The following is a 12576-nucleotide window of genomic DNA, read 5'->3' as shown; positions in this document are numbered from 1 at the left end:
TGGCCAGATTGTGCAAAAGGCTAAAACCATGGAAGATAAACAGAAGGGAGAACAGTCCCTGACACCTGGATTGTGGAAGAGGACTAATCCATTTCTGGACATGGGCAACTCATCCAAGGCATATCGTGGGTCATATAGTTCTGGGCCTAGATACAGACAGCCCTATAGGCCATCTGGCTACTTTCCTAGATCAGCTGGTGGTTCGGGCACATCTTTTCGCCCAAACACTAGTACGGTGCCTACAGTTACAAGGCCACCTCGTCCCCCGTCTACGTCAAGTCAGGTATAAAGGGGCCCTGCCCCAGTCCCGGTGTCACAGATCTGTTGCTTTAATTGCCACTCTTATAGGCATTATGCTAAAGACTGTCGGGTCAGACCAACCTTACCATCCAGTCAGCCCTCAGTATACAGACCTCCCTTAACTCGGGGGAATCAACCACAAGGAAGAATGTATGCCTTATCAGTTGAGGAAGCTGAGGCCAGCACGAAAGTGGTAGCAGGTACATTTAATTTAAGATTTTGCTTATGTTAAATATTGATGACCTACTGTACTTATATGCATTGTTGCACTAGGTGTTCTACCTATATCAGGTATACCAACCTATGTCTAGTTTGATTCAGGAGCTACACACTCATTCATATCTAGGAGATTTGCTGAGAAACTTGGTATGTCACCCAGGACACTAGATCATGAGATGATTGTTAGTATGCCTACTAGCAAAGTTACACAGTTGAAGGTGGTGTATGGGCCGTGCCCAGTGCAAATCAATGGGAAGAAATTTGATGCACAACTCATTAAATTCAACGTGCAGAATTTTGACGTTATACTGGGCATGGATTGGTTGTCGGCCCATCGAGCTAATGTGATGTGTGCCAAAAAATTAATTAGGGTGATAGATGATGAAGGAAAAGAATTGGTATACCAAGCAGATAAAATGAAACGAGCTAGAAAGGTCCTTGTCTCCGCTCTTCAAGCAGTAAAGTCATTGGAAAGTGGATGTCAGGGTTACTTAGCATCAGTACTTGATGTTGATGCAAAGGTTACACCTCTAGAAGAGGTAAAGGTGGTTAAAGAATTTCTCGACGTCTTTCCAGATGATCTAATGCATCTACCGCCTGATAGAGAGTTAGAATTTGCCATAGACTTGATTCCTGGAGCAGCTCCAGTGTCTGAAGCTCCATACAGGATGGCACCTATCGAATTGAAGGAATTACAGATGCAGTTGCAAGAATTATTGGAGAAGGGGTTTATTTGCCCAAGTGTTTCACCTTGGGGTGCCCCAGTATTGTTTGTTAAGAAGAAGGATGACAGTTTATGTATGTGCATTGATTACCAGGAATTGAATAAGCTAACCATTAAGAACCGGTATCCATTGCCATGCATTGATGATTTGTTTGACCAACTACAAGGTGCAAGGGTATTTTCGAAGATAGACCTTAGATCAGGCTATTATCAGCTCAAGATAAAGAGCGGCGACATATCCAAGACAGCGTTCAGGACTCGGTATGGTCACTATGAGTTCCTAGTGTTATCTTTTAGGTTAACCAATGCACCGGCAGCATTCATGGATCTAATGAATCGAGTATTTCACGATGTCCTTGATAAATGGGTAATTATTTTTATTGATGATATCTTGATCTACTCTAAGACAGAAGAGGAGCACACTCAACACCTAAGGATGGTGTTGCAGAGGCTGAGAGAACAACAATTGTTTGCCAAATATAGTAAATGTGAATTTTGTCTTGAGCAAGTTGGATTCCTGGGACACATAGTGTCTGAGGCCGGAATCGAGGTGGATCCTATTAAGGTGAAAGCAATAGTAGAGTGGGAAAGCCCTAAGAATGTTACTGAAATTAGAAGTTTCTTGGGTTTAGCTAGATACTACCGATGCTTCATTGAGAATTTTGCTCGAATCTCAGCACCAATGACTAAGTTAACCAAAAAGGGTGTGAAATTTGAATGGGTAGAGGAATTTGAGGAGAGTTTTCAGGAATTGAAGAAAAGGTTGGTGTCGGCCCCTGTGCTGACCATCCCTGAAGGCACAGGTGGAATGACATTCTACACTGACGCTTCTAAGGTTGGGTTGGGTTGTGTTCTCATGCAACATGGTAAGGTGATAGCGTATGCGTCCCGACAACTAAAGGAATATGAGAAGAACTACCCCACGCATGACTTGGAACTAGCCGCAATCATTTTTACCCTAAAGATTTGGTGACATTATTTGTATGGGGAGAAGTGCGAGATATACAGTGATCACAAGAGCCTTAAGTACTTTTTCACCCAAAGAGATTTGAACATGAGGCAGAGGAGATGGCTCGAGCTCATGAAGGACTATGACTATGACATTCAGTATCATCCTGGCAAGGCTACTATAGTGGCAGATGCGTTGAGTCAGAAGGTATAGACTGTGTCACTCTCATACTTAGTAGTCAGCCCACCACTCGTACAAGAGGCGACGCTAATGGATGAAACCCTCTTATATGAAGGAGCAACCTTAGAGCTTGAACATCAACTAGAAAACCTTAAATGGTTGACTGTATCCCTGGCAGCTCTACAGGTGCATCCGTCTATTAGGTAAGAGGTGATAATGAAACAACCTTTGGATCTTGAATTGCAATGGATCAGAGTTAAGATTCAAGATCAAACAACGAATGACCCTGATTTCATTTTAGCCAACGATGGGGCATTATTGTTTCGAGGTAAGTTGTGTGTGCCCGATGATTTGGAGATACAAGACAAGATAGTGTGGGAAGCACATAGCTCGGAGTACTCACTCCACCCAGGAAGTACAAAGATGTATAAGGACCTTAAACAAAATTACTGGTGGCCAAGCATGAGAATCACAATAGCCCTATATGTGGCGACTTGTCTTACATGTCAAAAAGTAAAAGCTGAGAGGCATCGACCTTATGGTACTCTTCAGCCACTCTCAGTACCAAACTGGAAGTGGGATAAGATTACAATGGACTTTGTCACTGGACTACCATGCACACCTAAGGGGATGGATGTGATATGGGTGATAGTTGATCGGCTTACTAAGACTGCTCATTTCATTCCCATCAAGACCAAGTTCTATATGGCCAAGTTAGCACAACTTTATATGGATAACATAGTGCGCTTGCATGGAGTGCCAGTGAGCATTGTGTCAGATAGGGACCCAAGGTTCACTTCCAGATTTTGGAAAAGTTTCCAGCATGCTTTGGGAACACAATTGAATTTGAGTACTGTTTTCCACCCACAGACTGATGGTCAGTCGGAGCGAACCATACAGATATTAGAAGACATGCTCAGGGCATGTGCAATGGAAATGTGTGGTAGTTGGGAAGAATATATACCCCTTATGGAGTTTGCCTATAACAACAGTTTCCAAGCTACAATTGGGATGGCTCCATATGAGGCATTATATGGTAGGAAGTGTAGAACTCCTCTATATTAGAATGAGGTAGGCGAACGCCGAATGTTAGGACCTGAAATGATACAGATGACTTGTGACAAGGTCGATGTTATTCGAGAAAGGATTAAGGCAGCTCAGTCACGTCAAAAGAGCTATGTAGACAACCGCAGGAAAGACATTGAGTTTCAGGCAGGAGAAAAGGTGTTTCTCAAGATTTCTCCTACTAAAGGGTTACAAAGACTCTATAGGAAGGGTAAGTTGAGCCCGAGATACATTGGCCCATTTGAGATTTTAACCCGGGTTGGCTCAATAGCCTACATGCTTGCTCTGCCGCCTTCACTCGGGAATGTTCATAATATATTCCATGTATCCATGCTGAAGTGATACGTTCATGATCCATCACATGTATTACCCATGGAATCGAAATATCTAGAAGCTGATATGACCTATACAGAGCAGCCAACTGAAATCTTGGACCGAAAGGTGAAAACCCTTCGCAATCACTCCATTTCCTTCGTAAAGGTGCGATGGGCTAATCATTCACTTGAAGAAGCATCTTGGGAGAAAGAGGATGAAATCCAAGCAAAGTATCCTCATCTTTTCGAACAACCAGGTATGCCAATTTTGAGGATGAAATTTTTAAAAAGGGGGGATAAATGTGATACCCTACTTTTTAAACCTGGTCTAATTACACAGTTGACCCGGTTTAACCATGCAAGACCCGAAACAGAGGGGGTTAAGGCTGGTTCCTTATGGACCATGATGGTAAGGGTGACTTTGAACACAGGCTGGCCAGACAAGTCCAAGTCAGTGCTAGAGGAGATGGGTGTACCCAAGCCGTGCACATGCACATATCATAAGACCATGTACGGATAATATTGGTATGTAGCCGTATCCTAAAGTGCATACGTATAATATACCTTGTGCCGAGAGTGAGATACATGCCGAGAGTTGAATTCCGTCAAAATCCCACTTGTTGGCCAATTTTCGGCCCTCAGGTGAGCGGTCACAGGTGGGTGCATCCGCCCACTTGAGTGACCCACCCATGTGGATACTAGTTGTCTTAAAAATTATAAATAACATCATTGTGTTTTTCATTTTCTCATTTATTACATTAAGGAGTTTGGTGAGAAGAGTAAAGAGGAGAGAGAAAAGAGAATGGAGAAGAAGAAAGGGGAAGGAAGACGAGGAAGAAATGGATTTAAGTAGCGCCAAGGTTTGATCTTCCCATTCCGATGCCGGAAGAGTGATCCCCAACACGAGATCTACGATTGGAGGTGAGCAAAGGCTATGCTTCTTAAACTTTCACCAAACCCAAGTAAAACCCTTGATTTGGGGAGAGTTCCTTGAGATCTTGTAAATCCCACTTGAGATGATGAATCTAAGGTTTAATAGATGGTCTATGTGTTGATTTTGAAGGATTTGAAGAAGTGTTTACAAGATTGGAGAAGCATTGGTGATTTCTTGAGCTAAGAAGTGATTTTGGGGTTTTGAAAGAGTTCTTGAGCAAAGAAGGTAAGATGACTTTTCAATCCTCAAATATAACTTAGATCTAGGTTATAATCATCTTATAAGACCTTGAAAGTGTGGAAAATGTGATTGGAAAAGCCCCATTTGATTTCCCAAAGGTTGGGAAAAGTTTCAAGGAAGAGGGAAATTTTTCACCCTCTCAGGTGGGCTGGGGCCGGTGGGTCACACAGCCCGCCTGAGAAGGTAGACCCTCGTCTAGGACTGGGGGGTCAGCTGGCGGGCCGACTGGTGGGCTGACCTACCCGCCTGAGAGGATTGACCCTCAGTCCCCACCAATGGGCTGGGACCGGTGGGCCGACCGACGGGCGGACCCGCCCACCTAAGAAGACTGGTGGGCCATGACAGGTGGGCTATCCGACCCACCCGAGAGGCCCCCAACGTGATTGTTGTGTCCGAATGGACCCAAAATGGACATGCAACCTTATTTTATAATTCTAAACATGATTTAGTCATCAAATCTTGTTAGTTTTGACCCCAAAGTGGTGAAATACTAATCCCATTCACTTATGATAGGTTCACCAAAATTTACGTTTCCCCCGTTGGATCTCACCCGTACCGGGTGTGAGTCTTTGTACACAATAATTAAGTGGGGAAAGGACGTTTGATTTTATTTTAAGGCTTGTTTGACATCATTCAATTGTATCTAGACTAGCCATGTCATCATGCAAATTATGTGTAGCTTAGTCATCCTCATAAGATTATGACATCTGTGTTGTGTTTTACTTTCTAAATGCTAAATGATTGATGTGATTATGTGATGAATGATGGGATCACTGTGCATGATGCATTATTAGACTAGATACCGTAGTCAGCTTGGAAACGAGTGCATTGGTGGCCCGTGGAATAGGACGCGGTGGCACTATGCAATCGTACTATGTCATATCTAGACTTAGTAATGTTGTTTAGGTGGATGAGATTTAAAATGAATTGCATAGCATATAGTGCATATGGATGTGATTATTGTGTGGATTGTTGTGTGGTCCTTCTTTTCACTTACTGAGCTAGTGAGCTCATCCCACGTGTACACCTCTTTTAGATGATTTTACAGGTCACCCACCTGAAGATCAAGGGTCAGGCCCCACAGTTGAGTTCCCCGAGGAGTATGAGCACAGTACGGATTGCACGTGCTAGGGCTGTGCTGCGGGACCGCAGTATTGATGCCGTACAGAGTTTTACTTTTTGATTCTTTTGATGACCCCTTTTTATGTGCCTGATACGTGAATTGTTATTCTTTTGTGTAAATATCATGCCTGCGGGCCCACATGTATTTATCTATATACTACAATTTGGGTATCAAGTATATTGGGGGTATTTACAGGTAAATTAAGTCTTCCGCTGAACTTTTGAACGTTTATCTTAGATGTGTGTATGCAGTGGTTGGGTACTGTATCAGATGATCTTGGCAGGTTTGGTTAACCAGAGTTAACCCAGTCACCAGTCCTGTTCTGTGTGAACGGGGTGTGACAATGCATAGGGGTCATACCTGATTAAAAGTTTGTCATCAATGTAAAGAGGTTCATAGAGATCCATGACCTCTTCACTACTAGTAGTAGGAAACTCGAGGAACGGTTTCAAACGCTGACCATTAACCTTTGAAATTACCCCTGTTCTTAGATTTAAAATCTCCACAGCCCCATGGGGATGTACATTATGGACAATAAATGAGCCATCCCATAGGGATCTAAGCTTACCAAGGAAAGATGCAATAAAGAGTTATACAATAAGACCTTATCACCAATTGAGAAGATTTACGCAGAATGTGCTTATCATGGAAAGCTTTGGTCTTTTCCTTGTAAATCCTAGAACTTTCATAGGTATCATTCCTAAGTTCCTCCAACTCAGATAGTTGGAGCCTACAATGAATTCCCGCATCAGACAAATCAAAGTTGAGCTTCTTGATGGCCCAAAAGGCCTTATGCTCCAACTCAACTGCTAAGTGATAAGCTTTTCCATATACCAAATGATAGGGAGACTGACTAAGGTCGGTCTTGAATGCAGTCTGATGGGCCCACAAGGCATCAATGAGCCTAAGGGACCAATCCTTACGGTTGGGATTAATAGTTTTCTCTAAGATTTATTTGATCTGCCTATTAGGCACCTCCACTTGGTCACTAGTTTGGGGGTGATAAGGGGCAGATAACTTATGGGTGATCCCATACTCTTTCATTAGGGCCTCAAAAGGCCGATTACAAAAATGAGTACCCCTATCACTAATTATTGCACGTGGTGCACCAAAGTGGGAAAAAATGTTCTCTTTTAGAAATAGACCATCACTTTGTGATCATTAGTTTTACAAGGTATGGCCTCTATCCATATAGAAACATAACCAACGGTCAAAAGTATGTATAAATTTCTAAAGGATTTAGGGAATGGTCACATAAAATCAATGCCCCATACATCAAAGATCTCAACTACCAAAATAGGGTTGAGGGGCATCATGTTCCTCTTATTGATACGACCAAAAGACTGGCAGGCGGGATAAGCCTTGCAAAAATCAAAATCATCTCTAAAAAGAGTGGGCCAATAAAATCCGTATTGGAGAACCTTTACGGCAGTTTTCTTAGGTCTAAAGTGTCCACCACATGTATGATCATAACAAAAAGAGAGAATAGAATGTTGCTTATGATCAGGAGCACATCGTCGCATAATCTGATCCGGATATATCTTAAACAAATAAGGATCATCCCAGAAAATAACTTGGGAATGAAATCTATACTTATCTTGTGTGGACCAGTGATCCGGAGTTACACCTGAAACTAAGAAGTTGACAATGTCAGCAAACCATGGTTCACTAGACATTACAAATAATTGTTCATCTGGAAAGTTCTCGTTGACTAGAGAATCGACAGTCAAGGAATTGGTAAGCCGGGATAAATAGTCTGCAACTAGGTTTTCAACTCCTTTTTTATCCCTAATTTCTAAATCAAACTCTTGCAAAAGTAAAACCCACCTAATGAGACAGGCTTTGGCATCCTTCTTCTGAACTAAGTATCTGAGAGCAGAATGATCAATATACACCACCACATATGAACCAACTAAGTAAGACCAAAACTTTTCTAATGCAAACACAACCGCTAAAAATTCTTTTGCAGTGGTTGTATAATTGAGTTGTACATCATTTAAGGTCCTACTAGCATAGTAAATTATAGTGGGTAACTTATTAATAATTTGACCCAAAACCGCTCCTATGGCAAAATAAGTTGTTTGAAGGATTCTAGGCACTCTTTATAAAACTCAAAAGTTTGATCTTTGCCAAGTAATGAAGTGAGAGGTCGGGCTAACTGACTAAAGTTCTTAATAAACCTTCTGTAGAAGCCCGTATGCCCTAGAAAAGACCGGACGTTCTTAACAGATTGAGGAAGTGGTAAATTATCAATTAAATCCACTTTGGCTCTATCTACCTTAATTCCCTCCTTGGATATTACATGGCCTAAAACAATACCAGATTTAACCATGAAATGGCATTTCTCCCAATTCAAAACCAAATTCTTAGATATGCACCTTTTCAAAACTAGAGAAAGATGATAAAGATATTCAGAATAGGAATTCCCATGAATTGAAAATTCATCCATAAATACTTCTAAGAATTTTTCAACCATGTTAGAAAAGATGCTCATCATGCATCGTTGGAACATAATAGGGGCATTGCAAAGCCCAAAGGGCATACGCCTGTAAGCAAATGTTCCATATGGACATGTAAAAGTGGTCTTATGTTGGTCCTCTAAAGCAATTGGGATTTGGTTATAGCCAGAATATCCATCAAGAAAACAATAGTATTCATGTCCAGCTAACCTCTCTAACATCTGATCAATGAATGGCAATGGGAAGTGGTCCTTCCAGGTTGCCGCATTTAACTTCCTGTAGTCAATGCAAACACGCCATCTTGTTTGGACACGGGTAGGGATCAACTCATTATTGGCATTAGGAACTACAGTCACACCAGACTTCTTAGGCACTACGTGAACTGGGCTTACCCATTGGCTGTCAGAAATAGGATAAATTATTCCATGATCCAAGCACCTTAGGATCTCTTTCTTAATAGCTTCCATCATCACTGGGTTAGCTCTTCTTTGGGGTTCTGTGGATGGTTTGGAATCCTCCATAAGATGTATATGATGTTGCACAATAGAAAGGCTTATACCTTTGATATCAGCCATGGTCCAACCTAGGGCTTCCTTATTATCTTTTAACACTTTAACTAACTCCTCTTCCTGGCTAGAAGTCAAATTTGAAGAAATTATTACAGGAAGAGTCTGGTCAGGCCCTAGGAAAGCATACCTCAAATTAGATGGCAACTCCTTAAGATCTAGCTTAGGGGGCTCAACTATGGAAGGTTTAGGAATGGAATTAGAAAGGGGTCCTAAGGGCTCCACAGGTGTGTGAAGACTCAAGACTTCAGAAAATAAATTTTTACTATCATCATCCAACTCATCTATACACTCTTGGAATTCTGAATCAAAATCAGTATCAAAGTTGGTAACTAAATCATTAGAAAAATCTAGAAAATCCTCAAGCATATTGATCTCTTCTTCCATATGTGGTTGCTTTCCTATCTTAAACATGTTAAACTCAACAGTTTGGTTACCAAAAGATAACCTTAGAAAACCATTTTCAGTAGTTGATTAATGCATTACTGGTAGCCAAGAATGGTCTTCCTAGAATTATTGGGATCTCATCCTTGGTTGAGAAGGGCTTGGTATCTAATACAATAAAATCAACAGGGAAAATAAATTCCCCCACCTTTAGTAAGACATCTTCAATCATCCCTTTTCAAATTTTAATAGACCTATCTGCCTACTAAAGAGTAGTTCCAGTGGCTTTCAATTCTCCCAATCTTAGTTGCTTATACACATGGTAAGGTTAAAGATTCACACTTGTGCCAAGGTTAAGTAAGGCATGTTCAATGTAGGTGTTGCCTATGACACAAGATATGGTAGGGCTCCCTGGATCCTTATACTTGGTTGCTATAGGCTGAGTAATTATGGAACTAATGTTAACTGCCAAGAACGCCTTTTTTGGGCACACTAATGATCCATTTGTGACTACATAAATCTTTCAGTACCTTTGCATAGGCAGGGATCTAGGATATGGCATCCAAAAAAGGGATGTTCACTTCTACCTTTTTAAAGACTTCTAAAATTTTATCCATGGAAGCAGTCTTCTTTTTATGTACCAAGCAATTAGGAAATGGGATAGGAGGAACATAAGGACTGTTAGGGATTTACCTTTTTTCAGAAGAATCATTTTTAGTTTCCTCAACCAAATCATCTTTAATTTCAAAAGAATGTTTAGGTTCATCAGACGAACATGGAACAAGAGGCACACTTGTGTCCTCAACTGAAGGAGAGTTAACAGGAGTAATAGATGGGGAAGATTTAGGAATGCTCTGTTGGTACTCTCTACCACTCCTAAGGGCATAAATAACATTACATTGGTTAGAGGGCACTTGTTGGGTTTGACCTTGTACTATATTCAGTGGTGCATTAGTTGGTGCTTGTGAACTAACAGGCTGATGATGCCTAGGGTTAGGCTCTGGTTGACTGGGTAAAGTTTCTTTCTCCTTCTCACGCATAATTGAGATAGCTTGGGTGAGTTCTCTCGTAAGATTTTGATGGTTTGTCATGAGGAGGGCCATATTTTTTTTCAAGTCACTTATTCTACTTGCCTCTCCAGTGTTGGTAAAACCAGGGGGTTGCTGATAAGATGATAGGAGAGGGGCCCTAGGAAAACTAGTCTGAAGTCCTACATTTGACCTAAGAAAAGTATATTGGGAAAAAGATTATTATGCAAAGGGAGGCCCTGCTTGGTTGCTCTGATTCCAAGAGAAATTTGGGTGATTTCTCCATCCTGGATTGTAGGTGTTACTATATGGATTATTCTGCTATAAAGCATTAACACTATTATTAGAAGTGCCACCAGAGATATTGGGGCATTCTTCTATGACATGTCCAGGGGACTGGCACTAAGCACAAATCTTACCAAATTGACTGATGATGGCTCTCTAGGAACAATAGCCTTAATTCTCTTGATTAGGCTATCCAAATGGGCTTCCTTGGCTACTATCCCATCCACAAAATATCCTTTTCCTCTTATGGTTCTTTCACTCTCTTGGGTTGATTCCCACTCATGGGTTTTGTCAGCTAAGTCAAGTAATAATTCCTATACCTTTCCTTCATCTGTAAAGGATGTGAATCCCTCAGGGCACATAGACTCTATCATTTATTTAGTTGGGTAATCAATAACCTCATAAATTATTTGACATAAATGCCATAAGTCTAGGCCATGGTGAGGGCACTCTTGGAGTAGATCCTTGAATCTCTCCATAAGTTTGGAAAAGGACTCACTAGGCTTTTGCCTAAACTGAAGGATATCACTTCTAAGCTTATTGGTCTTGTGAGTTGGGAAAAACTTCTTAAGGAAGACAACTATGAATTATTCCCATGAGATTATGGAATTTGTGGGTAACCCATACAACCACTTCTTAGCTTGGTTTTTAATGCAAAAGTGATAAACCTAAGCTTAACAGCATCATTAGAAAGCTGTTGGATCTTAATTAGAGCACATACCTCTTCAAATTCCCTTAGAAATAAGTATGCATCCTCAGAGGTTAACCCATGGAAGTGGGGCAACATAGTGATGTATTGAGATTTGAGTTCAAAATTATTGCCCTGGGCTTGTGGTAGAACTATGTAGGAAGGTTGGGCTGTTCTAGCAAGGTAGAACCTATCTTTTAGAGATTTAGGTGAAGGGTTTTGATGTTGGTCTCCCATATTGAAAGGTTTTAAAGAGAGCAAACGTATAGGGTCACTACTTGTTGGATCTCTTCTTTCTAACCGATTCTTAGTATTACGTACCCACTTAACACTCATGCAACAGAAAAACCACCCACAACTAAAGTAAGACAAGCACAAAAGAATGGATAGCAAAACTTTTTTTTTTTGATGATTTATTTTATTTTATTTTATTTTTTGCTTTTTGAGAGCTTACCAGCAGGGATCCGGGGTTGCTCAGGTTAATTCCTGAGGTACTGCTACAGGGTGAAACCTGTCTTTATCATACTGTGAGGCATGGCGACCTCCACTGATACAACTATTATTGCAAGTTGTTCTTCTCAGGAATTCAATAAAAGAAAAGGAAAAATATAAAACAAAGCAAACAAAGGACTCCGATTTACCAAAAGAAAGTGAAAAATAACATGGAACTATCTCCCTGGCAACGGTGCCAAAAACTTGTTTGAGATTTAAAATGTAACCGCAAGCGTACGGATCAGTGTAGCTACGGGTCGAACACAGGGAGAGCAGCCACTTTATTTTTTGCTTCTTTTTATAATGCAAAGTGAACTTATTAATGATTGTGATCTAATTCTAATTACCATCCTAAACATATGTATCTAAAATAACGTCCTAACCATTTGTCATCTAAGAATTTAAAGATGCAAGCCACACAATTAAAATTAAATAAATAAATAACTGAAAATAAACAACCCACGCAATTAAAAAAAATAAATAAATAAAGGAAAAAAATCCTGAAATAAAAATAAAGTAAAAGAAAGGGGATAAAGCTAGAGAGAGACTCACAAGTAGGTTTCTCTACTTAGCCCGAGGGATGCATCATAATATGAGCTTCCCTACTTGACCAAAGAGTCACTCTT

The 12576-nt window shown here is 40.7% G+C and overlaps 1 non-coding gene and 1 pseudogene across 1 annotated transcript; one reads left to right on the top strand and one right to left on the bottom strand.

Moving 5' to 3' along the window:
* The window catches only part of LOC122092946, a 37435-nt pseudogene that overhangs the window by 20425 nt on the left and 4434 nt on the right, over window positions 1–12576 (bottom strand).
* Window positions 11203–11309, top strand: LOC122094547. Its single transcript, XR_006144862.1, has one exon. It is a non-coding gene; the product is annotated as a small nucleolar RNA R71 (small nucleolar RNA).

This window comes from Macadamia integrifolia, chromosome 11 (genome assembly GCF_013358625.1).
Source record: "Macadamia integrifolia cultivar HAES 741 chromosome 11, SCU_Mint_v3, whole genome shotgun sequence".
NCBI lineage: Eukaryota > Viridiplantae > Streptophyta > Magnoliopsida > Proteales > Proteaceae > Macadamia > Macadamia integrifolia.
The sequence above is the reverse complement of the archived record's forward strand: the minus strand, read 5'-3'. Positions and strand labels throughout refer to the sequence as shown.